At 33.9% G+C, this 26866-nt stretch overlaps 1 protein-coding gene across 7 annotated transcripts in view; it reads right to left on the bottom strand.

The window, feature by feature from the left end:
* Window positions 1-26866, bottom strand: part of MOB3B (MOB kinase activator 3B) — a 286933-nt gene that overhangs the window by 188263 nt on the left and 71804 nt on the right. Inside the window, exon 1 of one of the 7 annotated variants that reach the window (XM_074200349.1) lies at window positions 17363-17510. The exons of 5 other annotated variants lie outside the window; for them this stretch is intronic. The gene's annotated coding sequence lies outside the window, so the exon portion shown is untranslated. Of the gene's footprint in view, window positions 1-6799; window positions 9208-17362; window positions 17511-26866 lie in introns of those variants that run through there. One more of the 7 variants, XM_074200347.1, reaches the window with a different exon arrangement.

The raw sequence follows: 26866 nt of genomic DNA, 5'->3' as shown, positions 1-26866 counted from the left end.
CTATTCAATCTTGCATAAGTCCCCTAATTTCAGTTTCCTAAACTTGTAAAATGGAGTTAATAATAAAGCTCCTTTCTACCAGGATCGTTGTAAGGATAAAATGAGCTAATTAATTGTAAACAAACAAACATTTAGGACAGTACCTGACATATAAATGCTTTTTTCCCTCACAGAAACCCCTCGCCTTGTAAACTTTAAAAGGAATGGTTTCAACCTCTTTCATTCTCTTTTAGTCTGTAGGGCTTATTGGGACTGTTCCAACCTCTCTCAGACCTCCAGTGTGGGAGAGGGGATTCTTCCTATTACTTCCTCCTCCACAAGGTGAGTTCCTCCCCAGAACCTGTTCCTGTTCACTCCCAGTCAGGCTCAGTCCTTCCTCCCACCTACATTTTGACTATAAGTTCCTCCAAGACAAGTTTTTGTATTTCCAGTTTATCAGAATGGCTGGAACATAAATAATAATAGTAATAAATAATGTAATAAATAATAAACTCTTAATGAATGCTTATCTAATCTAAGCTAATTCTAAGATCAACAGAAGGAAATTTCTGCAACTATATGTTCAGTGAAAAAGTCAATCAGAACATGCAAAGCCTAGGTGAAGATAGCAATACTTTAAAATGTTTCACGTTTTAAGCATCAAATTCTGGAATAATGGGCTTATTGATGCTGTTTTATATTTTTCTGAACCAGTGCTTATAAGTTTTAAGTTTAAGAATTTCCTTTTATAGTTGAGGAAATTAATGGCTTCCCTACATCTTATCTTCCTTCTATACAGTGGACCTTTCAAATAATCTATTTTGGGGAATTAAAGCTTTGAGGTTCTCCCCAGAGCACTGGGGTAGGGCAATAGAGAGCTAGTGACAAGAAGAAGCCAATCTGATCCCTATCTTCAGCAGTCAAGCTCCCTCAGGAAAGACTAGTTCATTTGAGTCCAGAGCCCTGGGGCCCCAGATGGAAGAGGGCACTACTTCTTCCTTGGTCCACTCTGATTGCTTGCTACTTAAAAGTTACTCAAGGTGGAGTATTAACAATTAGGAGAATCCAGAAAAACCTGTACAAAGTAACACTCCCGGGTCAGGGTAAGGAAAGAAAACTTCTGAATGTAAGGAGATGAAGAGTTAAACAACACCTTTTCACCTACCAATTATGACTAACTTTAAAATGGTATTTTGTGGGTTCTAGTAATTATACTGTATAAGATTTTTTCTATTTCAGCTGTGACAGCTGGAAAGTAAATATCTAAATAAACAAAACTTAGAACCAGACTTCTAAATCACTATATCACAATGTTGAAGCAAGACTTTAAAAAATAATGTAGCTTTTAGTCATATTGTTTTCACTAAAAATATGATTAATAATTTGTCTGAACTCAGTTTCCTAGAGAGGGTAGCACAGTGGAAAGAACTTCAGGAGGGAAGTCACAAAGACCTGATTTCAAATGTAGACTCATATGGCTGCATGACCTCGGGCAAGTCACTTTACTTCTGTTTACCTCAGTTTTCACAATTGCAAAATGGAGATAATAATAGTACTTACAGAGCTATTATGAGGTTCAAATGAGATAACATTTGTAAAGTATGAGGCACACAGTAGATGCTATCTAAATAGTTATTCTCTTCCTGAATTTTCTATGTTTAAATCACACCATTCTTCAACTTCTAAACACACCTCTTGAGTTTAAACAGGAACAGAAAAGCTGTATTTTTCTGATGCACTAAGATTTCTTCCCTGTTACAAAAAATAATAATAATGTTACCAATAATTTTTGTAAGAGCAAAGTAGGTGCTATTATTATATCCACTTTACAGATGAGGTTACACAGGCAGACAATTAAATGATCAGGGTCACAGAATTTTTGAGATTCCATTTGAATTCAGGTCTTAATGATCCTATGCACTGCATTATGTACTTCAATGGAATTATCACTACAATATATGGCATACTGTAATTATTGTGACCTCCAAATCATCTTTAATCAAGATTTCTGAAAATATATTGACCTGGTGGAAGAAGTCAAAACCATATGGGAAAGGGTTGAAGTATATACCATCTCTATCATACTCTGCTATTGGAATAATCCCAAAGATGATTTCAGAGATTCTATAATAGCCAAATTTATATAATATCCACCTAAGAAAGATCCTGAGGAGTTAGGTGGCACAGTAGATAGAGTATCAGGTCCCAAGTGAAGAAGACTACTTTTCCTGAGCTTAAATCTGGCCTCAGATACTAGCTCTGGGACACTGGGCAAGTCATTTCATCCTGTTTGCCTCAGTTCATCTGTTCAATAAGTTGGAGAAGGAAATGGCAAACCACTCCAGCATCTTGGTCCCAAAAAACCCCAAATGGGATCACAAAGAATTGAACACAACTGAAAAATGATGCAACAACATATTAATGCAATTTTGTTAATAAATCCCACTATTAAAATCATATCAAATTTTGATGTTGAATCATTTAATGGCACTTTGGGGGGGGGTGTAAAAATGTTTTTTTCTCAGTCTTCAGCAGCTGTGGCTGTAACATCTGCTGTTAAAACTCCAAGGGTACTTTCTCAGAGCATGGCCATGGGCACTGGGCTGGAAGCATTGCTAGTTTCTTGGATTGAGGGTCTTAGGTTGTCTTCATTAGGTTTTATAGAGAGAATCTAGTCAAGGTGGTAATTAATGGTGGTGATTTGACTTGCCTGGCCCAAGCAACTTCCTCTCTATTCCCATTAGATATGGAAAACTGCTTCCCCTTAGCTAATCAGTTGCCAGATTTTATCATTTTTGTTTTTACATCTCTCATGTCTGCCCTCTTCTCTCCGATCTCTTTTTTTCATGACTTTCTCTTGTCTTACATTTGTATAGGAAAATGTTCACGTTTGTTGACAATTCTGTAGTTCATAACTTTAAAAAAAAGTCAAATTATAGAAGATGATATGGAAGAAGGTCTCTTGGAAGGTGAAAACTAAAATTCAAATAAACAGTTTAAAACAGACAGAAGTTCCATCTGTTCTCCATATTTGCTGCTTAATAGATCAATTACAGCTATAAAACATGTGTGCTTCAAAAATATGCATAGAAAATTCTGCTAAGCTGCCAGGGAATGTTGATGAGGTAACTAAGCAACACTGGCAAAGAGAATTATTATTTTCTTTTTCCTATTGATAACTGATGTTGCAGTAGTCCAGATATCATTGCTATCTATCTAAAAGAAAGAGGAAAACAATCAAGATGTGAAAAATCTAATAATAGCGAACATTTATATAGTACTTTAAGGTTTGCAAACTGCTTTTCCAATATTATCTCATTTAATGCATATAATAATCCTGGTAGGTAGGTGTTATTATTTTTTGTTATCTTTTTGCAAGACAGTAGGGTTAAGTGACTTGCCCAAGCTCACACAACTAGGTAATTATTAAGTGTCTGAGACTGGATTTGAACTGAGATCCTCCTGACTCCAAGGCTGGTGCTCTATCCCCATGTCATTCTGTTGGTGTTATTATAATCTCCATTTATGTCAAGTGATTTATTTGTCCAGGGTCACACAGTAGGTACTTAGATTGGATTTGAATTTGGATCTTCCTGACTCCAAGAAAGAAAGAAAGAAAGAAAGAAAGTCAAATAGAAAGAATCAAAGAAGTGAAGAATCAAAGAATCAGAGAGAAAGAGAGAGAAAGAGATTCATAGAGGGAAGCAGTGTGGTACAATGGAAAGAGAATTGACTCAGGGATTATGGGGTCAAATCCCACCTTTGATACTCTATTATTAAGCCCATGACAGCTTGGAGAATTAGCTAAGTTTACTCAACTGCAAAAGAAGAGAATTGTTCTCTGAGTTCCTTTCCTCATCTAGCTCTAATATCTTTAATTTACCTGTGAGAAAAAGAAACCCAGCTTGGAGAAAAATTGTTATTGTGGTAGTTCAATATCCTATAGGCAAGCTACTCAATACAGTAAATCTTGTTTCCATTTTTCTAGTTTTAGGACTATGGAATGAAGTGTGTTCACATATTCTTATTTCTTAAAATACTACTTTCCCATATATATGGAAGATGTATTGCCTCTCTGTCTGTGCTCTATATCAGAAGACACCCCCCCCCCCCCGCAACTTCTGCCTTTTGGAGTCCCTAAGTTTCTTTAAAATTCAGCACCAACACCATAGTCACACATCCTATGATTCAAAGTGGCTTTCTGTGATCCTCTTGTGTTAATGGCTCATACTCCACAATGACTTTATAGCTATTTCATATATACTTTATCCTTGTGTTTTTTTCACTGATTGAATATAAACTCCTTGAGGGCATGAACTATTTCATTTTTGACTTTGTATCTTGGCACATAGCAAGTATTTAATACTTGATAGATTTATTCAATTGTCCTACCTTTTGTTATCTAATAAGATGATAAATTATCAACTGTTTTGCATGTTGTAATATATTTTTGTACAAATAAAGTCAACAAACCTTGCTATAACCCTTTTCATTTAAAAGTAAATAACTTCAATTTTTAAGATTCAAAATATGAAAAATAATTATATAACTTTTTGGCAAAAGTCAGATAATAAATGATCATTTAAGAAAAACTCAAAATATAAATTAATTAAATATTTCTACAGTACAGAATGAGGGAGAGAAAAGAGAAAATGAGAAATGTATTCTTGTTGGAAACTTAAAGATTTCTAAATCTCTTACTAGGGGATGATACTGATGCTTATTCCTACTACCAAACACATATACTGATTAGTAGTTCCTACATTCTTGCTGATTGATATACACAATTTGAATGAGTGATGGGTGAATTTAGAGAGAACAGCACCAAATTTAATTAATTATGTATGGTTGTCCATTGACCTGAAATTCAGAATTCTGCTAAGATGTTTTCAGATTTATTAAAGTCACAAGGGGTACAGATATAGAACAGTAAATAAAGATAAAGTGATGATTAAACAAATCTCTTCGATTTCTCAAAATACTGTAAAATGCTCTAGCTATTGGGATTATCCTCATGGTTCTCTAAGAATATGTCCATATTACAGATACTGTACTGTTTGCCTGAAGAGGATTGAATAAATAATTAAGCAATGATTACATAGTCTCCTTAGTATTTCCTCATAACAACCAATTCCTTGTCCTCACATCCTCTCAGCAGGAACCTGCCAATTTTGTTTCCCTTCAATAGCTCCTAAATAAAAGAAAAATCCCCCAAGGGATCAAACATGTAGAGCTAAGAGTTTATTATAGTCAAATTCCTTTTTTCTTTAAAAATTAAGATCCTAAAAGTAAAAAAAAATGGAAGATAATAAAGATAATAAATAACACTGATTCAACAAGAAATATTTACTAGGCACCTACTACAAGTCATTTTAGTACCCAAAGGTGGTGAGATTCTGATCTAGAATGACAGTTATATATGTGGAGAGAAGCGAACAAATATGTGTTGTGGAATAGAATTGACAAGATTCAACAACAGATTGGATATGAAGAATGATGAACAATGAAAGAGTCAAGTATAAGCCTGCACTTCTTAAACTAAGACTTGAACTCATGTCTTCTGACTCAAAATCCAGTACTCAATCTACTCTAATGTATTCTTTCCCAGACTAGACATGGGCTTAAGCTAACACAAAGACATTTATGCAAAACTCTGTTGATTCTAATGTCTCTCATTCCAAGACTATTTATTAAGTACTTATTGCATACCAAGGACCATATTAGTCATTAAGATAGTTTATAATGATAATGAAGACAAATCTGTGACCTAATGAAGCTTATATTCTAATGGGGGTGGGTATATATATATATATATATATATATATATATATATATATATAATATATATATTATATATATATAGCTGGGTAATTTATAATATACTTATGTATATGTGTATATTTATATACATATAAATATACACCAAATCTATTTTAAACCACAGTATTCATGAATTTTTCATTAGATACTGAGTTTCCTCAATGAGAACACTTTCTAGTGATAGAGATTGAAACCATTTATGCTTTATCCTGTAAAACTATTCTCCATCTTTCCAAGATCCTTTGTCCTTGCTCTTTTTAATATATGGTATTAGTGAAGCACTTGAGCATCCAATGTTATCTGTCATTTTTGTTACATCATTTTTTTGAATCATACCTTTCTCAAAAGTTGCTGAAAGCATGACATAGTGGATAGAGAACTGAATAGATTGAAACCAAGATTGCCTGGTTTCAAATACTACCTTTTAACCCTTACTATCTATATGACTAAGCATATGTCCTCTAGGTTAGACTTGATAAACAAATGGACATCAGATTACAATGTATTTGGACAATGTTTAACAAAATAAAAAATATGATACAACATAGATAATATTAATTTGTGGTTTTCCAGTCAATTTGCACCATCCAGGGATTTGTTTCTATTTGAATTTGACACCATCATTCTAGGCAATCTCTAAGACTATAAGTTGCAAAGAATGCATGAATTTACTTTGGTAAAGAGAGTTGCTTTACTAAGAATTTAATGTACCAATGAAATCACAGGTCCAGTGCTTATCCCCAGCAATGATAATTGCTGTATACAAATCATCATTAATAACAACATATTCCAACTTAGTTATGCCCCCCATACATTTCTCCTTTGCCCTTTAGGTTATCACTAATTTTAATACTTTGGAGGGTGTAGTTCCATGATTCACAGAAATACAACAACAGCCTAGAAATGCTGGAAATTTTAGAAAACTGGTTTGGGGCAGTATGTAGAGCACTGGCCCTGGAGTCAAGAGGACCTGAGTTTAAAATCCAGACACAATACTTACCTAGCTGTGTGATCTTAGGCAAGTCACTATTTGCATCAGTTTCTCTTCTATAAAATAAAATAGAGAAGAAAAATGGCAAACCACTCTAGTATTTCTGCCAAAAAGGGGGTCATGAAGAGTTGGACATGATTGAAAATGACTCATCAACAACATTGGTTAACCACCTCTGCACTTGGGATTGTGCTTTCCTATTGCCTGAGGTGAAAAATATGGAATTCAAAAGAAGAGAAATAGAGATTTAAACAGCAAGAATGTCTCAGTAGAGACAAATTGAGGGATCAGTAGAGTCAAATTAATGTGGCTGAACTAGATGGTCTCTAAACTATCATCCAATTTAAATCTTGTTCTCTTTTATTCAATGAGTGGTCAAATAATTAGTTTAATGCCTGTACTTATATCACTTTGGAACTTAAAGAATACAGTCCTGCATAAATACCTTAATGGGTCCTTCTTTAAGGAAATCTGTAAGTAAAATTCTTGTTATCAAGGTTCCTCCCTTTCCCAGACTGTAGTGTAATAGAAAGTGAATTGGATTTGAAGCCAGGAGTATGAAGCTCAAATCTACTATTTACTACTCTATGTTATTTTACGTAAGCCTTGTCACCATTCTGGGATTCCATAAAATAAGTGGGTTGGACTAGGACTTAAGATCTCATTCTATTCGAAAATCTTAAGTAGATAAATAACTATTTTAAAACCAAATGAGGTTGTCCAGAGTCCTGAAACTCTCCTCCAACTGCCCCTTAAAATATAGCCTTGATTAATAGGCAATATTCTGTTCCTGTATCACTATAGGATTCTTGATTTTTTTCCCATATTTGCTTTTCTTTATTTTACCTTCGGTTGTAATGAATACTGTGCTGTGGAAAGTCACAAACCAAATTGTGTCCTAGAAGCTACAGTAAAAACTCCCTTGTCTAGGCCTGGTGACCTGGCATTTCCTTTCACAGCTAACAAGACATAACTCCCACAAAGCCATATGTGTGTGATTTAGGAAGTTACTCCCATAACCACCCTTATAACTTGATCTCCATGTTCTTCTTGGTTTAGCTGCCTATGTTCTCTTATGTCTTATGAATAGAGCTGGAAAAGTTTGTGGTTTTCTAAGGTACTGCCAATACAATCCCCTGACTCAAGGAATCTGCGTCTTAACAACTGAATACTAAATAATAACAAATAATAAATAAATACTAAATACTGCATATACATACATACATACATACATACATACACAACACACATACATAAACAATGGTAACCACAATTTGTAGTTTTGGTCTTAAAAGTTAAAAGTTCAAAAAATATTGTCATTGTTTTAAAACTAACATACATGGAACCAGTTACTTTATCCTTAGTAGTGTTGGCTTCATTCTTTGTATTAGTATCCAAAGTTCCTTTCACAGTGTCTGGCACATAGTAGTGATTAATAAATGATTGGATGGATCTGTGATTTCACTGGGTATAGGGAATTCTGTCTATCAATGCAAGCCAACACATTCTCTGAAACTTATAGCCTTAGAGAGATCTCCTACATCACTGAGAGTTTAAGTGATCAACACAGCTAAGATTAACCATATTCAGACTATGAACACAAGTCTCCTTTGGAGGCAGTTATCTAGCCTCTAAAAGAATAATAGATGTAACTTGTTTTCCCTCAAATTTTATTCTTTAGAGAGTTATTTTTTCCATGCCACTCTTCTCTCTACTCTGACTTCTGTAAAATAATCAAGGTCTTGGAAATGTTCCTAATCTTGGGAACACTGGCACAAAGGAGTATGTGAATAAATCTCAATGCCTCAATATTTATTTCTCTAACACACAAAAAGCATATTCATTGTGAAAATCTTTAAACAATTTTACCATTTTCCAAAATTTTTCCAAGGCACACTGGATTTTAATATTATTAGGAGCAAATACCTCACAAATTATATTGACCTAATACTGAGTTCCACATCTGAGGACATCCCTAGGTAAGTTCAGAAACTCTTCACCAGGGAATAATTACCTCATCAGTGATAATATCTCACAGAGACTATTTACTAAAGTAAAGATCAGGGATCTAGGGGCAGCTAGGTGGCGTAGTGGATAAAGCACCGACCATGGAGTCAGGAGTACCTGGGTTCAAATGCGGTCTCAGACAATTAATAATTACCTAGCTGTGTGGTCTTGGGCAAGCCATTTAACCCCATTTGCCTTGCAAAATCCTAAAAAAAAATCAGGGATCTATGTCAGTAAATAAACTCATAAAATCATAGATTACTGGCATGGGGCAGTAGAAGTCCTAAATTTAGGTTCAGAGAACTTGGGTTCAAATATTGACTCTCACTTTATCAAGTTATCTGAGACAAGTCATTGACCTCTTGGGCCTCAGTTTTTCTACCTATGAAAATGGGAGAATTGGACTTTTGAGGTCTCTTTGAATTCCAAAACAAATGCATTTTTAATATATATATATATATATATATATATATATATATATATATATATATATAGTATTTACTTCAGCTTTAAATAGCCAAAACACTAGAATTTCTATTTACATTTTTCTAGATAACTGAAAAATATATATGCTTTCTTCTTGGTAGGATTAATAGCAATAACTAGAATTTATATAATACTTTAAAGTTTGCAAGATCTTTATGCTTTATTCACCCAACACCCTGAGAGGTAGGTGCAATTATTAGCCTCCTTTTATAGAGGCACACAGAGGTTAAGTAACTTGACCAGGGTCATAGAGCTAATAAATGAAGCAAGTTTTGAACTCAAGTCCTCCTTATTATGGATTCTTCTGAAGGATGAACACAATCTAACTAAATCCAAGAAGAATAGGAGGGAAGATAAAGAGAATATCATACTGGGTCACAAAACTCACAAGTAGAGTCAAGGGGCTAATGATACAATATCTATATTCACAAGAATATGCACAGAACAATGTGGTCAGACATCATAAAATGGTCCATATCAATTGAAAGTCCCTCAGGTATGTAGTTACTGAGCCCTGATGCAACAAAGGGAAGAGTAGAGGAATTCTTACACTTGGGGGTACTAGATATAGTAAGGGAATCATTCATAATAGTTTCATGAGAGGTTTAACAGCTCCTCACTCCAAAATATAGAGTCCCAATAAATTAAGATACATAGACCCTCTCCAGATTTTCATGAGTCTGTGATGATTATTCAAAATAATCAGATAGACACCTAGTCATACAGGTGATGATATGAAGATATAGCATTCCTCTTTAAGTGTGTATTGGATACAAAGAAATAAATGAACACCTTATTCCTCAGCCAAATTCAGTCCTTGAAGACAGGTGAATCATTACATGAAGCTATTAAAAATGGAGTTTCACAGTGAATTTGAATAGGTTCTCAAGATCTAGACACAGTGTATTATAAAGACATAGTAACAGAGAATCTCAAGTCACCTAATTTGGAGAAGGACTTAGTATCTGATAAAAAATACTACTAGAGAAACCAGAAGCTGTCAAACAGAAGAAGCAAAAGAAACAATTATATATGAAAAAACCAATAGATGTTAGCACAAAGGAATTTCAGAACAATTTATCACACTATATGCTACAATAAACTCCAAATGGATATAAGACTTGGATTAAAAAACATATCTTCAACAAATTATAAGAGAAAGGAAGAAAATAGCATTAAAAACCATGAAGCGGGAGAGTTCTTAATTAAATAAGGGATAGAGATAATCATAAAAGATTAGATGAACAAATTTACACAAAATGAAAAAGTATTCTGTAAAAAGAATAATGATGCAGTTAAGAATTAGAAGAAAAACAGTGAGCTGGGGAATATTCTTATATTTTGTTTATTATGTGTTAGAAACTAAGCTAAGCATTGGGAATACAGAAAAAGACAGTCCATGCTCTTACATAGCTTAGTCTACAGAAGGAGCCTATACAAGCAACTATACATATAAGCTATATAGAGAAAGCTGTTTCTTTTTTTTAGCTACAGAAGGCAATTGAATTAAGAGGTTTAGGGAAATTCTTAAAGAAGGTAGGACTTTAGCTTAAAAGTGAAGGAAATCAGTGAAGCTAGAAGGTGGGTTTGAGAAGGAAAGCCAATGAAAACTAAAAAAATTATTGAATAAAGGATGGATTTTACATACACACACATGTACACTCACATGCATACATGCACATACATCATTAATACACATTTGAGAACAGGAGCCATTCCTCAATAGACAAATGGCCAAAGAAAAATGAAGAAACAGCTCTCAAAAGAACTATCAAAACCACATAAAAATGTTTGAAATTACTAATAAATAGAGAAATTCAAATAAAAATAACTATGAACTATTACCTCCCATAAAAAAATCACTAAATTTTAATAATCCTTTGGTTCAGCTAATGTCGACACTAGGAAGAAGTAAAAGACTCTTAAATACAAATTATTTACATTTATATATTTGTTGTAGCAAAGACTTAGAAATAATGAGGCTATTCATCTACTGAATAATTTGCAATATATGAATGTAATGAATACTGTGCCATAAACAATGACAAAGGGTACTGAGTCAGCATTTGTTTGAAATAATACAAGTGAAAAGCAGAACCAAAAGCACAATTAATTTATTAACTAAAACACTATAAAGAAAAGCACTTTCAAAAGACTCAAGAATGCTAATCAATACAATGATCAATCATAACTCCAGAAAACTAATCATAAAGTATGTTGCCACCACCACCACCCTTTTTGATAAAGAAGTGAGAGACTATAGGTATAGAATGCATTTTCAGGTATGACCAATTACAACATAAATTTCTTTTGCTTGACTATACAAATTTGTTACAAAAGATGGATATAATATTAGAGATAAAAAGCTGGGGATGAGAGTGGGAGCAGGGGGTTGTTATGATTCAAAAAAAAAGATGAGAAAAGGAAGAAAAATAGTACCAACCAGCAATTTAAAAATATAACAGAAGGAAGTTCAGAAGGGGACAAAGACAATCAAGGTATTGCTATGTTAGATTTATCATCAACATCATCATCATCACTACTACTACTACTACTCTAGTAGATATTTATATAACAATAAATATACTAAAAGTTGATAGTTATATAGCACTTTAAACTTTAAAAAGTACTTTATATAAATTATCTCATTTGATCCTCACAACAACTCTGAGGTAGATTTTATTATTTTACTTATTTTATCAAAAAGCAAACTCAGTCTGAGAAAAATCAAGTGACTTTTCTAGCATCATCTAGGTAGTGAGTCTAAAACAAGATTTTAATTGGAATCTCTCTGATTTCAAATCAGAACTATGTCTACTCTTCCCCCTACCTAAAGTATCTAATATATACTTTTTAAAAAAAAAAAAAGATCTATATCAATGAATACCATGCCTTTTAAGGGGAGGGGGAAGCAAGAATAGGGGAAAATGTAAAATTCAAAATAAACAAAATCTTTCTAAAACATAAAAACAGGATTTATATATATATATATATATATATATGTATATATAATTTAATTTCATAGTTTATTAAAAAAAAGGGAGTGCCATTAGCAATTCTTCATTTCCCATTGCCTTCTTAATTCTTTTTTTTTCTGAAATGTTAACCGTCTTCCACTTTACTATAAAGCTAGGTGAACAAACATGAACCAAGATGATAGTCAATGTAAGGCTCTGACTTTTCTAAATGACCTAGGTCAACCAGCCCTAAGACAATTCAGAGTAATGATGACATGTGCCTACTTGCAAGTCAAAAGTCTGGTAACATTTCCATTTTTGAGACTGACAGTTCAGGATTCTCTACCATTTCCTGTTTTGTAGCCCTTTGATGCAAAAATACTCACAACAAAAGTTAACTTTTGAATGTTACATAATTTCTCACTTTCAGATGAAAGGGGGGGGTGTACTGTAAGCAAACATTCTCATCAAGCTTCATCTTAGAATTCAGAGTTTAGGCTCATTTTGTGGGAACTGAAATCTGATCTTTTTTTGAGGCAGTAATTATCAGAGTAGGTCACTGACAGCTGCCACTCTGCAGTTCTGATAAGAACTAAACAGAGTAGGATTTTCAGATGATATATACACCCACTTTCCCTAATACCCCTTCCAGGAAGTCTGGAAGTATCTCAGCGACGGAACAGTAATGTGTTGCTGGTCTGATCAACAATGGAAACAAGTTCAGAACTGTACTATAAGGAAAAAAGTTTAGTTCAACTGTGTCAAAACTTTAATACACACACACACAAACACACACATACACACACACAAACACACACTCTTACCCTTGAAGCCTATACACAACAGAGGGTTTCTACCTAAACATCACGATGATCTCCACCCTATAATTTCCACCCTTTTCAACTTTATCATTTAGCTGAAAAGACCTACCATTATGGGGTGGAAAAATACTGAATAATCCAAACATAAAGTAAATGAACAAAAGTGGTCACTTACAATTCAAAACAACATCTATATCCATAACTTCTGCTTCTGTAAGATTTCCTTCTGGAGTTTGTTGAATGTAGATCCTATCCAATTATTAAGTAAAACTGTTCTCTCTGTTTAATAGTAAAAGCTCTATAGCTTGGAAAATGCTTTCTATTAAAAAAAAAACTAATTGAAGCCAGTAACAAAAATATTATCATCACCATGTTGTTGGTGAAGGAAAGAGTAAGAGAAATTATACCTTACTCACAATTATACATCTAGTAAGTAACAGCAGAAAAGCAAACACAATTCTTCTAAGTCAAAAATTCCCTGCTCAACTTATTGACCCCATCCACTTCTCTTTAGTCTATAATAATCCTTCATATTTGAATAGGGATTTATTAAAGTATATAATAATGCATAATAACTCTATAAAGTAGGTATTATTATCTGTTAAGCAGACACTAGTACCCAAAAAGTATTATTAAACCCATTTTACAAAGAGGAAAGTGAGGTTCAGAGAAGATTTCCAAAAAGATTACAGAAGGAAAAAAGAGGAAGAGTGAGTTGAATTTTGATGTGAGCCTAATTTTTTTTTATTTTTTATTTTTCCAATTATATGTAATGAAAGTTTTGCAAATTTATAGATTGCATAATTTTCTTCCGCCTTCCCCTTCCCACTCACCTCCTCTCAGCAATGAACAATCTAGTGAATGTGTAAACCCAATCTTGAGTCTAAACCAATGATTCTTTCCACTAAATCATGATGCTTTTATTGAACCTTCAGTCATCACTAACCCCCCTACCCCAAATTAATCTTTGGGTGGGGAGAGAACTAGGTGGCACACCAGATAAAGCACTGATCCAGAGTCAGGAGGACATAAATTCAAATCCAGCCTCACATACTTATTAACTGTTTGACCTGGGCAAGTCACTTAACCCTGACAGCCTCCAAAATTTTAATTAATCTTCAGGACATGTGTTGGACCTTTGCAGGTGGCATGATAAATTGACTTCTTAAGTCAGTAATTCTTTCTATATGGTTGACCCATCAACAGTTTAATTCTCTGCCATTTTTCTCACAATTCACTGTCCTAAATCATTCTCTATCTAATTGAATTCTATTCTGTTGAAGCTTTAAAAGCATGGAGAGGGATTTCATATTTTCATGATTTGGTTCCACAGATTACCACAGCATTCTTCTTCTCTAATTTATTGGCCTTTAGACAGAAGCTAAGTCACTCTTTAAGAATTCAAGGTAGGGGCAGCTACGTGGTGAAGTAGATAGAGCACTGGCCTTGGAATTATGAGTACCTGAGTTCAAATCCAGCCTCAGACACTTAATAATTATCTAGTTGTGTGACCTTGGGCAAGATCCCCATTGCCATGCTCCCCCCCAAAGAAGAAGAAATCAAGGTGATTTCATTTAGTACAATAAACATTTATTAAGTATCTAAAATTTGTCAGAACTATACTAAGTGCTAGGAATAAAATTAATAGAAAGAAAGACAGTCCTTGCCCTCAAAGAGCATACATAAAAGGAATCAGGAAATCAATGGGGGAGGATGGGACACCGGGGGTACCCAGCATGAAGCATCTTGTTCCATAGAGTTGAAACCAGGACCTCTATAAAGTAAAGCATTGGGAAAAGCTTGATACCCCATCTTTCAATCCTCCAATCAAGGAAGTGTGGGAGTCAAGAAGCTTGTTCTAGGAAGGGAATCGTCTTCTGTAGAAACTGAAACCTGGCAGATGGATGATTGACATTGTACTATTTTTTTTGTAAGGTAAATACCCCAAGGTCACACACAGCTAATAAGGATCAAATGCCTGAGACACTTGTAGTACAGAATAGAAAGGAATTCCATTTGATTCTCTGCCTTCTGTATTGGTTTTATAATTATGAACATTTCAAGTAGTTCCAACTTGAAATCTTATGATACCTAAATTTATAAAAGAAATAAAAAAAAATTTAAAAATCCCCACTGTTGGAAACATCACCATGACCAGGAAGTTACCATGATCACTATTTTTACCCAAGGTCAATTCACTGACATTTCAGAATTCCTTCCAGGTTCTTATTATTATAATGCTCAATGGAGGGCTTATAAAGACCTCATTATACATCATTCTAGTTGGAACTGTCATAAATTGACATTCCTATTCTTCCTATTCCCCTACTCAATCCTTCACAGGATGGTCAAAAGTTAGTATTTAAGGGTTATTTCTACTAACTACAAAAGTATTTAAGACCCCAGGAACAGTGTTCTATCCACTGTGCCACCTGGCTGCCCCAACATTGTACTGTTCTTAAATATAGTTTGCTAGGATAGGTTCTTAATCCTCACAGAAAAAAAAGTCTTTGCTAAGAACCCTGGAGCTTGTTTTGCTCATCTTCCCAAACATGGAATGATCCTACAAGTGATACTGCAGGGTGGGATTACACAACCCTATAACAAGGTCAAACTAGTCAGGAAAGAAAAATGTTCTAAGAGAATGGAGCTAAGAACCTATGGCAATTCAAGGAGAGTCACAGAATGTCTACAGTGACTAGGGCTGTGGATTAAAGGGAGAAGTTGGTGACTTAGCCTCCTGTTTTATTGGGGGTTTTTTGGTTTGTTTTTTTAGGTTTTTGTAAGGCAAATGGGGTTAAGTGGCTTGCCCAAGGCCACACAGCTAGGTGATTATTAAGTGTCTGAGACTAGATTTGAACCCAGGTACTCCTGACTCCAGGGCCGGTGTTTTATCCACTGCGCCACCTAGCTGCCCCTATTGTTTTTCTTGAGAAATGTCTATCTCCCTGAGAAAAGTGATAAAGCTCTACAAAGTTTTGTCTCCAAATTCCCTTCCCTTCTCCCAGTCATCTGCATTCTAGCATATTATCAGATATTCATTTACAATGTAATCTTTTCTTACATTGTAATTGTTCTTTTATTCTTACTGTATTTCTCCTCATATAAAATATCTGTGGTCAACCCCCAACAAATGTATGCTTTAGCTGTTGTTTAAAAAGTGCAAATAAAAAGAATTTTGGCTATTTAGTTTCCCAAACTGTAAGTGGCTAGAAAGATTCTTTTCTAGTTTAGATCCCAGCTTCTGGGGGAATGACAAACTGTGGTTTTAGTTTGTTATTAATTCAGGCAATTGGATAAATCAGGGACTTTTTCTTTTTTTCCTCATAGTAGAAGAATGAGACTATTATAGTCAAACTAGGTGCCTAAAACAAACATTCCCAATCCTTTGAATGGACAGGAGAAGGAGAAAGGTCTCACTCAAAGAGTAGAAACCATTTCTGCACTGACCTGTGGGAGTAGGTAAAAGTTGCTTTGGGAGGACTTGTTCTGTCCCTTGCCCTGAAGAGGAGAGGGAGTATGTGGGGTTGCCTCAAAGGACAAGACTTAAAAGTATTAAGTGGAAGTGGTGGAGAGAAAGATTTGACTTAAAAGGAGGAGAACCCCCCCCCCCAATTAGAGTGATTCAGTTGGCTGATTTGAAGGATAGTTTGTTCTTTTTCATCCCTTCAAGCAAAGGCCAAATGATCATTTACTGGGATAAGGGTATCATATTAGGTACCAAATTGAACTACATATACCTGGTCTTCTCCTAACCCTAAGATTCTATGATTAATTAATCAATTAAGTGAAAGATTATTGAGCCTCCATAGGAATATCAAGAAAATAAAACAAAAACAAAATTTAGTCTATAACTCACAAAGGATACAATGGTAAACCAAAATATGGTCCTTCCTGAGTCAACTATAGATGATTTTCAAAAACATCCTATCTTTTAAAAATTATTTAGAGATAATTAAGCATGGATGATTCAAAGGAACTAAAAATTGAATGCAAATTTAATGCTATATATGACTTATGATTTCAATGAAGCAGTACCTGAGAACCTAGATTATAATTCCCTTGGATAAAATGGCATCCAACTTTCCATAGTACCAATTTACTCAATTTAGATCTAGATTGATTAGCTATAGGTCACAAATTCCGTTTGGGGAAACTGTGCTTTGATTATCTGAATGCAAATTCAACGTGTATGTGTGTGTGTGTGATTTAATGGTATTCATATTTAATTATTTTTAGATCAGTATCTAAATCTAGGGACAATCAATCTAGAGACAAAATGACATAAATTATTCAAGTACCGGGGTGTCTAGGTGGCGTAGTGGATAAAGCACCAGCCTTGGAGTCAGGAGTACCTGGGTTCAAATCCAGTCTCAGACACTTAATAATTACCTAGCTGTGTGGCCTTGGACAAGCCACTTAACTCCATTTGCCTTGCAAAAACCTAAAAAACAAAACAAAAAAATTATTCAAGTACCTTTGATTCTTTTTCACTAGGTCCATGGTGGAGAACACTCTAGTGATAGTGATGGTCCTTGTCATCCTTGTTGTTTTTATGATAAGTAACCCTTAAAAACTAACTTTTATAGTTAGTAGAAATAATTCCTAAATACTAACTTTTGACCATCCTGTGAAGGATTGAGTAGGGAAAAAGGAAGAATAGGAATGCCAATTTATGAAAGTTCCAACTAGAATAATGTATAATGAGGTCTTTATGAGCCCTCCATTGAGCATTATGATAGTAAGAACCTGGAAGGAATTCTTAAATGTCAGTAAATTGACCTTGGGTAAAAATAATGATCATGGTAACTCCCTGGTCATGGTGATGTTTCCAACAGTGTGGATTTTTAAAATTTTGTTGGCTTGTTTTATAAGTTCAGGTAGCACAAGATTTCAAGTTAGAACTACTTGGAATGTTTGTAATTATAAAATCAATACAGAAGGCAGAGAAGTAAATGGAATTCCTTCATAATGCATTCTACAAGAAAACAAAATAAAACTAAAAAAACAAACACTGATACACACTTTTTAAAAATGCTTTGTTGCTGATAACTTGTCAATAAAACAAAAAAATCAGAAGTTTATATATATAATGAGCTGAAGACAAGATTATTTTCCTTAATTAAAATAGCACAAAACAAAAAATAGAAAACAGTTTTGACAAAGGCTGAATTGTTTTTAGCTAGAAACACTTTTAGCTGCAAATTAAACAATTTATAGCAGAATGATGATAAGAAACACCTATCTCAAAACCCACATTTGATGAAAAAAGGGTAGAAATTGAGGGGTTACTTAAATCTAAAGAAAAGGTTTTTCTTACCCCTGAATCAATAAATTATACTTATAATGATATAGATGAGAAAAATAAAACCAAAGTCTCAAAAGAGTTGAAAAGATAGCCATACTTAGACACAGGAGATGTTTAAATCTCTTTTTGAGTTTAGAGTTCATAGACCAAATATCAGAGCAATCATTCGTTTTAGCAATTTCTAGACAAGTGGAAGGGACTGACTAAAGATCCTGCTAATAAGGAAGAAAAGAGACAAATGTCCTTTTGCAATCATGCTTTCTATTAAGGGTAACAGAAATAGCAAAGAAAGTTAAACTCTGGACCTAGAGGGGTAATCATTTTTTATTGGTTTTATTGGTTTTGTCAGAGGAAAAATAATAATATAATAACAATACATCATATATAAATTATTCTAACCTAAACCTGACACAGAAGAACTGAACTTGTATCCACATAGGCATAGATAGACATAAGCACACATATACACACATGGTTTGGTATACTTAGAATTCAACAGGTAAATATAAGGAGAAGGGGAAAGAGTGATGTGTGGTTAAAAAGGAAAGGTAGAGTTAGGAAGTGAAAAAATGCACAACATCACCAAAGTGAGTTTGCAGACTGATAAAATCATGGATCTTTTAGTAATAAAATTAGCAACATGCTTAATACACTGAATTTCCTTTAAGAGTGAGGGGACAGACAGGGGAATAGGAGATTGCAGATAAAAGAAAAAAAAGTCCTATTTTCATTGTGCTGGTTGAAAAGAAGAGGAGCAGCATAGTAGAGTTAGAATACATCAATTATAGATGCCTACTGTTGATCCCGTTCCATTTCTTTATCTACTTTTCTTTGTAAAGAGAAGGATAAGAAGACAAAATGGAGGGGAAAATAACTATCTAAGAATGACTGTGAATGTTTATAATTTATCCATAAAATGGAAAAAAGTTAGAATGAAGTAGAAACTAGAATCCAACAATGTTTTTTTAAAAGAAACTGGAGTAAAGCAAAATATATTATTATTCATATTCATGAAAAACAGTATGAGTGGTTAAAAAGATAAGCTTGGAGACAGCGTTAGATGAATGGACAAAATAACAATACATAAAATACACACACTGAGTAATATAGCACCTAAATACTTAAAGGAAAAGCTAATTAATCTACAAGGGAAAAAATTCTAATAATAGAATACTTAAATTTCTAAAAATGTAATCAAAAAATAAAAAAGAAACAGGCTAATGATCTGAATAGAATTTTAGAAAAATTAGTGTAGATCTCTGACAGTTACTGAAAAGGAATTAAAAGGGAAATATATATTTATATATGTGTTTTATATATATATATGTAGATATATATATATATGTATGTATGTATGTATTTCTCAGTTACAATTGGGTCCTTTCCGAGACCACATAAAAAATTCAAAAATAGAAGATATTAAATACATTCACTGTTGTCTGAAATACAAATATACAAATATATTCATTAAAGATCATTTGCAGAATGTAGTCAGTTTCCCTATTGCCTCTAGGTTCAAATACTAAATATTCTGTTTGGAATTCAAAGCCCTTCCTAACCTAGCCTCTTCTTACCTTTCCAGTTTTCTTATACTGTATTTCTGACATATAATCTTCCATTCATTGACACTAGCCTCCAGACTGTTTCATGAAGGAGACACTCCATCTCTCAGACTCAGGTACTTCTAGATATCCAAATGCCTGAAGCACTCTCTACTCTACCTTCTAACCTGGATTTCCTCTAAGTATCAACTAAAAACATCTTAGCTTTTACTGGAAACTTTCCCAAATCCCTTTTAACTCTGGTGGCTTTCCTCTGTTAATTATTTCCTATTTATCTGATCTATAGTTTGCTTTGTATATATTAATTTGCATTGTTTTCTCTCCCTTTAGACTGTAAGCTACTTGAGGGCAAGGACTGTTTTTTGGCTCTTTTTGTATACTCAATTAGCAGAGTTCTTGGCACATATTAAATGCTTAAATATGTTATTGATTGAAGAAAGACATCAAACTTAAATGGAGACTAATATAATCCTAGAGAATGCAAAGGTCAAAGAACAAGTCAGAAAACAAACCATCATTTTCAGTAAATAAAATTACAATGAAATAATATATCAAACTAGTAGAATACAAAGAAAGCAATCTTAAGGAAAAATTATATATCTAAATATTTTCAACATCAAACACAAGAGATCAGTGAATTACACAACTAGAAAAGAAGCCATTTTATTTATGAGCACAATAGATCATAGATTATTAACCATAAAAGTAATAGATGGTAATACAAAGACTTGTCAAGACCATTTCTACCTGAATTCCACAATTCAAAATAATCAGATATCAGTAATAATATTAGCCGATATTCATATGACTCCTTAAGTTTTAACTTTAACATATATTATCTTTGTAATATTCTTAGAAAGTAATATTATTACTGTAGTATTAATAACTATTAATATTAGTATTAAATACTATTAATTAATATTATAATCTCCTATTAGTATTATTTTGTGAATAAGAAATTGTGACTCAATCCCCAATTGATAAATGGACAAAGAATATAAACAGATAGTTCTCCAATGAAGAAATTAAAGCTATTTATAGTCATATAAAATGCTCTAATTTACTATTAAATAAGAGAAATGCAATTTAAAACAACTCTGAAATACTACCTCTCACCTAGCAGATTAGTTAAAATGACAGAAAAGGGAAATGATAAAGGTGAACAACTTCTAGTCAGAAAACTGAGTTCAAATACAGATTTTGATAGTATTAGTAATACAACTGCAGGAAAATCATTTAACTTATCAGTACTCCCAATTGGTATTGGTAAAGGGGGTTTCTTCATGAGTTCGTACTGAAATCTCAGATCTGTAACCAAAAAAAAAAAAAAACACCTCACCAAGCATATGGTACAAATTATGACTGTACCTAGTTTACAGATGAGGAAATTGAGGATACTGTGCTAATGTGACCTGTCTAGGGTGATAGAAATGGTAACTGGCAAAGTCAAAGGGGTATAGTGAGAAGAGATATCCAGAACTAATCACAAATTCTTTGCCCAGAATTCAAAACCAGCAATCCTTTCAGCCTATAATTGAGATAGATTTTTTTTTAAAGAAAGAAATTGCACATGTATATAAAAACTAAATCTTTTAAAAATCACTTTAAGATTAAGGACTGTAGGAGTATAGCTATAATTCAGTAACTTCAATGGGATTTTTTTTGTATACATATAGTCAGCAATTGTTCCAGAACAGCTGTTTGCAAGGTCTGCATGAAATTGAATTAAAAAACAACAATTCTAGAGCATAATCTTCCTGAAACTTTATTTTCTTTCTTCAAATAATGCAGCTGTCCTGAACATTAAACAAATACTCTGTAGTCAATTATTTCTTATCAAACACAGAGGTATTGGGGGAGGGGGAAGAAGATTGCTAGTGATACTTAATAGCAGAAGCCAAGAAAAACTTCTTTTCATTCAAGATTCATTTAAATCATTACTCATTTTACTTAGGGCTAAAAGTAAGAAGTGAGTTTTACCTATAAACAAGCCAGCTACCCACCCACTAACACCAAATGAATTTCTTGATCTGATTCTTAGCAGCTATAAACAAATTTAACATTTTGAGGGCTAGGATGAATTGTGCATGAGGAACTGGACTCCCCTAATATACCATTGTGTCTTCAGACAGATGTTTCTGCTTTGAACACTGGGATCTTAATGGGCAGCTTTCTTGGTTTGCTGCCAATGATGATGATTTTTAATAATAACAATGTTCTCAAATAATAAAGTTATTTAATAGTACTTGTAAAACTTGGCATAAGGCAAGTAGAAAAGCTTTTCTAATGAGATTAGTGGGTTTCTTTTTTCAGAGACAACAACAAAAGAGTTACTGTTTTTTCTCAGGCAATGAAATGCTTCAGTTTTATAGATCTAGGCCCAGTGAAGAGATCAATCACTGTGCAATGGCTTGTTGTTCCCACATGAAATCAAAGCCTGGCAGCCTCAAACACATATGTGTTTCTTTCATGTCTTTCAATGTTTCTCACATCCTAAGATTGGTTTTTTCCTTGAATTTCTTGAGGCACTGAAAAAAATAATCTATTTGGAAGATTATTTTCAAATTGGCCTCAAGAACTCTCTCGAGTCAAAATTCCACAATATTCGTTCTTCTGGTTTTATTCATTACAGGGAAGGTGTTAAGTCTCTCTAAATAACTTTATTTGAACAAGTAACACAGAAACAGAGAATAAAAGGCACATTCACAATCTAAGCAGAAGAAATAATTCTCCCCCTATTTTATAGCAAGTACTGGTTTTTCCTTATATTGGTTCTATACTCACTAATCTATACTATACTCTGATCTTCAGACGATTTCAAATATAGTGGAATCTGAAGATTTCTAATCAACTTCCAGCTCAATATGAGTCAATAGTGTTGTGTCAGAATATTCTGATGATCTCAGGGCAGCTAGGTGGCTCAGTGAATAGAGTCCTGGAATCAGTTGGACCTGAGTTCAAATCCAGTATCAGATATTTAAAATTTACTTAGCTGTATGACTTGAACAAGTCACTTAATCCCATTGCCTTGCAAAAAAAAAGAATAGATGATCTCTCAATCATCTCATATCTAAGATCCTATGAATATAAGAAATTCTAAAAAGTCAAAAATATTCCTACATACCTGAAATAACTCTCACCCCACACCAACTCCTCTCTAGTCTGTCATATGATACAAAAATATTGCCAGTGCTTATTTCAGCTGATTCGTAATCATAATGGTGAGCAGTGATGGGTCATAGGACTGGTTCATAGGGAGAAAAAGTATCTAGGATACAATTAAAAAAAAAACACTGCCATTTCATTAACGTGTCATTTTTGCATAAACACCCAGCAAGGGTTCCTATCTGGTGAATATTGTATACTTCACCAGTCTTTGACCCACTTCCCTAGCTGTGGGAACCCCAAAGCCCAGCCTGAGCAGAGAGATTGAAACGGCTACTTTTCTCTCTTCCTCTAAATTTAACATGAATTCCATGAGAAGCCAAATTGACTTCTGTTTACTAAGGTTGCAGCTGGCTACTTGAGTTAGGATCTGCCTATGAAGAATCATTATTCAGACTCAGGAAAGAAAAAGTGGAAATAAAACAAAAATTTATTAAAATAAGTTATAACACATAAGAAAATGGTAGGTAAAGTTAAGAAAAGGTTAAGGAAAAGCCACATGGATTTGGCAAGTCAGCTGACAGGCTCAGCTGATGTTTGGAAGGAGAGAGAGAGAGAGAGAGAGAGAGAGAGAGAGAGAGAGAGAGAGAGAGAGAGAGAGAGAGAGAGAGAGAGAAGAGAGAGTTAAAAACAGGGAGAGAGAGAGAGAGACAGACAGACAGACAGACAACCATGAGGCTTGGGTTAACTAGGCCACATGGTAAAGCCCATAGAGCTCCACATGGTTTAAATGAAGAGTCAGAGGAAGGCCCATCCTTCTGGATGGGATGCCAGAAGAAGGAAGAGAGCTTGATGGGGCAGGTTTTTTTGTTAAATACCCTCCCACTGTAGGCTGGACAAAGATGGTATTTGGGGTGTGGTCTTTCACCTCGGAGTCAGGTAACTTCCAATGGCAATTTATGTGCTGGTCCTTCTTGTTTTAAGGTACTTGAGGTCCAATTCTAACATGTCATTTCCTGACTGCCAGTGTCCAGGCCAACGGAAAGTCAAGGTGGAAATGGAAGATAAGATACAACAGGGTCAAGGTTAGACAGGATACAATCAACAGTGTCCAAGGGAAACAGAATCTCAAGAGTAGGGACCTCCACACATTTGAAAGATTTTGTTTCTGCTAGTTCACAATTATCTACATCATTAAGAGCTTTATTTCTACCAACTTGAAAACCTCAATGTGGTGCCTATGGAAAATGACACATGAAAAAATGTCAGTACAGTCAGTTCCCTACATTTGCATGTTTAACATCAGTGACTTCAAGTATCTGTGTGATTTTTATTGTGATTTCATTTTCAATTTGGTATTGGCAACCCCATACATTCACAGATATGCATAGTAGAGAAAAAAAGTATGCAAGTTTGTGGAGTAGCAGGTAAACTGTGAGGCACTTGACTATCATGTTCACTTTACTACTGTAGTGTAAAGCATTCCCTGTGCCTTCATTGCATATTTTCATTGTCTGTCTTTAAACCTCGTTTTATGTTGCCCAAGTATGCAAAGTCAGTGATGTGACTGAGAAAATTAGATAAACTTCATACCAAAAAGTCTACAGCCACGGTCAACCTAATCAACTACTTGACTAGGGACATCAAGGCTGATGATCCCAACATCAATTGCTGCCTCAACATATTAACTCCCTTATATGTTCCCATATGTTCCTACATGTTCCCTGAAACCCTTAAAAAACTCCAACAGAGCACAAAGTTGACATTAATGACAGATTGTTTTAAACTGGCAAGTCTTTCATAATCTCCAGTGCCATCAATCAACCATGAAGGAAAGATTTTGCCATTCTTGGCATCTTCTGGCAGCAGTAACTAAAATCCCAGCAATCTCTCTCTTGATTTTCAGAAAGCAGCCAAGGCAGAGAGGTTTACAGTATATAATAAACTATACAACACCCTCACACTGCCAATTGACAAAGTGAAATATTTAATCTTAATTTAAGTTTAAGTGTTTTAATTTTTAAGAATTTTTTGCTTTATAGTATTTATATTATATATAATATATATTATATAAATATATTATTTATGGTATTTTGTGTTATGAGAGTGAATATTCTCTGAAATCAATATTTTTCATTGAGATTTTAGCACAAAAAGGCACAGAATTCTAGGGAATCACTAGTGAGAAAAAAAATTGTTTTGCATGTTACCAATTTTATTTTGTACACTGTATTTTATCGGTAATTTCCTGGTTACTGTGTTAAGAAAAATGCATGTTATCAAAATTAATGCTTTGTTATAAAGAATTGTATTCAGAATTTCCTTATTTCCCATAGATTCAACGTATCAGCCTTTGTATTTTTGACCTTGATACCATTTTCTAGGCACTTTACTCCCTTGAAAGTTGAGGATTGACTGTATTTTCTTCAAGCTAAAATTTAGTTACAAAGGATACAAAAAGGAGCTCAGAGTTAGTTAACAGAAAACCATGAGATAGAGCAAAGGTCAACATGAAAAGTAAGGTCCATAACTGATTGAGGCATATTAAAACCTCTCTTTGGCTTAACCACACTGATCAACTTCAGTAAAATTGTCTGACTCAACTGCCTGAAATCTTAAAGTGCTAAACTATAACCTACAGTAGTATCAAATTTTGTTTTTCATTTTTTTTGTTTTTAATTCTAAGAAAGGCTCCTATGCAGACTTTCTAAATGAAAAAGTACTTTGTATGTCTAAGCTGAGGATACAAAATGCATTTCTAAGATAGGAGATTCAAAACACATTTTTGTTGTTCAGTTGTCTCTCAATTCTTCGTGAGTCCATTTGGGTTTTTCTTGGCAAAGCTACCAAAGTGGTATCCAGCTCATTTTACAGATGAGGCAACTGAGGCAACAGGGTTAAATGATTGTCCACAATCATATTCTAAGTGTCTGAGGCTGGATTTGAATTCAGGTCTTCCTGACTCCAGATTCAGCATTGTATTCACTGAACTAACATAGGAAAGTGGTTTTTTCAGTGACAGTCTTGGGCCTGGAGACAAGAAGACTTGAGTTCAAATGAAAACTCAAATTCTGACCAGCTGTAAAACTCAGCACATCTTTACTTTTCTTGGTCTCCGTTTCTTCATCTGTAATGCAAGGATAATAATAGCATTACTTCTTTTAGGGTTTCTATATCTCTCTAAATCTTTCTCTGAATTCAATATAATTAAAATAACAGACATTTACAATTAGTGACTGATATATGCATACTTGTCACTTTGGATTGGTATCACAAATATTCTTGAGATATTAAGATTTAACCTACTGTGTATTATAAGCTATTTGAAATGTGACTATACATTTTTATGGAAAATTTAGCCCTTTATTTCATATAGTCATACCTAGGCATTTCTAGCTGCTTGGTAGCAGCTAGTAAATGACAAAAATATTGTCTATGATGAAAGTTCACTTTCTTTATGACTATCCAGTCCAAATATAGTTTGACAGTAAAACTTTATAACAATATATTCCATAATCTAGCCAATCTGTTCTTTTGCTGAAACTTCTGTTTTGTTCTGGGATTTTTTTAGGGAAGCAATCAGGGTTAAATGACTTGTCCAGGGTCATATAGCTAGTAAGTGTCTGAAGCTGAATTTGAACTCAGGTCCTCCTGTTTGTTTTCTTATTTGTCCTTCATTCTCAAAGAAGGCCAAGACATCAGGGAGGTAATGTCATGATAAACACGTGAAGTGAATTTGAGTAAGGGGGTGCTATGCTAAGTCACTAGTCTCACTTTCTCCTCCAGAGTCTGGATCCAGTGGCCAGATTTGAATCAGGCCTGGAGATAGA

This window comes from Macrotis lagotis, chromosome X, assembly GCF_037893015.1.
Source record: "Macrotis lagotis isolate mMagLag1 chromosome X, bilby.v1.9.chrom.fasta, whole genome shotgun sequence".
Lineage (NCBI taxonomy): Eukaryota > Metazoa > Chordata > Mammalia > Peramelemorphia > Peramelidae > Macrotis > Macrotis lagotis.
Note: the sequence above shows the minus strand (reverse complement) of the source record. Positions and strands in the feature narration are given on the sequence as shown.